This window comes from Benincasa hispida, chromosome 2 (assembly GCF_027475165.1).
Source record: "Benincasa hispida cultivar pf3 chromosome 2, pf3_genome.v1.1, whole genome shotgun sequence".
Lineage (NCBI taxonomy): Eukaryota > Viridiplantae > Streptophyta > Magnoliopsida > Cucurbitales > Cucurbitaceae > Benincasa > Benincasa hispida.
The window spans coordinates 409,768-412,154 of NC_143479.1; the positions used below are offsets into that span (position 1 = coordinate 409,768).

The 2,387-nt window shown below is 34.7% G+C and overlaps 1 pseudogene; it reads right to left on the minus strand.

Moving 5' to 3' along the window:
• Positions 1 to 264: 264 nt before the first annotated feature.
• LOC120071159 (small ribosomal subunit protein mL104 (rPPR9) pseudogene) lies at positions 265 to 2,040 on the minus strand (annotated as a pseudogene).
• Positions 2,041 to 2,387: the final 347 nt, after the last annotated feature.

Here is a 2,387-nt window from a genome sequence, read left to right on the forward strand (position 1 = left end):
ATGCTCCGCTCGTCAATAAATTTGGGTTTTTATTACAAATGTGGAAGTGTGTCACATGTGTCTATGGATACATAACACAAGTAACAATACCAAAGTTAATCAAATGGGACCTACTTTCACATTATCATTGATTTATTATATTTTCACTTGGGTAAATATTACCTAAATGTCTAATTTTAATTTCTATCTTTGCAATAAACATTAAATTTAATCTTTGTCAAAATTTAATTAAATGATAATAAGGGTCCATTGCAAAGATTACCCTCATGTATAGTGTTGGTTGCAATTATACTCTAGAATTTCCTCAGCTTCAGAATGAAGTCTAAACGGATCCTTTTCCCTACAAAGTTCGCAAACACAGTCAAGCAAAGCATTATATGCCGTAGTCTCTAACACAAACCCGCCCCTGTACATCTCACCCGCCAGCCTTTTTGCTTCATCAAGTTTCCCATCAATGCACCATCCTTTGATCAGAGTATCGCAAATTGCTTCATCGGGGAAAAACTCGTTAGCCAAGTTTTTGACCATCTTTTCTGCATGGCTCGGGAAGCCATTTTCACAGAGCTTCTCCACCACCAGCCTAAGTGACTCTTTATCCCTCTTAAGCCCGTAATTATTCTCCATCGTCTCAAAAAATGAGATCAACTTAGTGGATCGCCCAGCACGAGCGAACCGATCAACAGACGACCGCAGGGTTTTGGCCCCTCTAATACCTAAACCTTTCGCAAGAACTTCATGAACCGCATTCAATTCCTTTCTACCACCAAAATAATCAACAAAATATGAGATAGTTTCATCCGTGTGATGAAAATTAGAATTCGTTACTAACCACTCATTAAACCCTAACACCGTTCGAGCAACTTCCGATGAGAGATTGAGTGTATTGAGAACTAACTCCGAATTTGGTTTAACATGCGAAAAGCTAAGTTGAAGATGCTGCGTAATAGGAAGAGGATTCAAATCAGGGTCTTTGAGAAGCTCGGATGCAAGTGATTGTGATGTTTAATCCAGGTCATTGTCTCTGGATTCGGAAAAGAACGAATGAGAAAGTGAGAGATACAAGGGAGAAGAAAACATCAATGTCGTCCCATGGTGGTGAAAATGGTGGAAGAGAGACATCAAATTTCGATGTAAAAGAACACTCCTCGAACAATCATTCAAAAAAGTCGAAGACGATGATGATCAAGATCGAATAAAAAGAGTTCGAAGTTGCAGATACGATAATGAGAAAAGAAAGAAGAAAAAAAAAGAAGTTGATAGATGAAATATTAGATAACTCACACCAATTTAAATTTGAGGTGGAAATGATGTGAAAATTCAATGAAAAAATTTGAACAAAAATATGTGGTTTCTTAAAAATAAAAATTTTTCAAGGTAAAAGAGAGTAAATTTTCATCGAACTAGCATAGTTAGTTGTAAAAAAAAAAAAGACAGACACCTCTAAATTTCGAGAAATTGAGAGAAAAATCGAAATTTTCTTCTACCAAAATTTCGAACGTATCAGACCTTGAAATTTCCCAATTTTAAGGTAGGATGCCAATGTTAACTAAATTCTGAAATAAAAATCAAAATACATTTTTCCAATCTTCCTTGATATTTGTGGCTGGTTTAAAATTTGCCAAGTTCCCCTTTTTACCCTAACAAATTGAGGGGTGATGTCACCATTCACCAATCTTATTTCAGTTAGGTTTTAACTTTTTTGAAAATCACAATCTTATATTACTTTCCATGATTGTGTATTTAGAGTTTTTTTTTTTCCCCAATTCAAACCTAATTTAAAATTTAAAAATACAGACTTGATGATATTTTCTTTTTTTCTTTTTTTCTTTTCTCAACAAACTTCTTTTATAACAATTAGGAATAGAGAATTCAAACTACAGGACTTGTAGTTATTAACACATGATTATGTTAATTGAGCTAGGCTTGATTTAGTTTTTTTCTTCCAAAATTTTTGTACGCATGACCCTTCCTAGAGGCTCTTTATGATTGATGACACACTTCTTACAAAACGCATAAAATTTAGCATTATGCTTACGTCATTGTGCACTACTACTTTTTATAACTTACCGTGTTAGAGATATTTGTCATGTATATCATAGCCCTAATGCAATGGTCGTGCCAGAGATATTTGTCATATATATCATATCCCTAATGCAATGGTCGTGCCAATTGCGATCCATATTATCCTTACACTTTGTTGTGCTGTCACCGTGAATATTGCGTTTTAGTGGAGAAAAAATAAAGATCGTGATAAACATCATAAACATGATGACCATCACATTAAGACTACAATAGACATGCTCATCCCTAACGCACGAACGTAGTAGTGCGCTCTAACATAAGCAAAATGCTAGATTTCATAAGTTTATGAGAGGTAGAGTGTCACA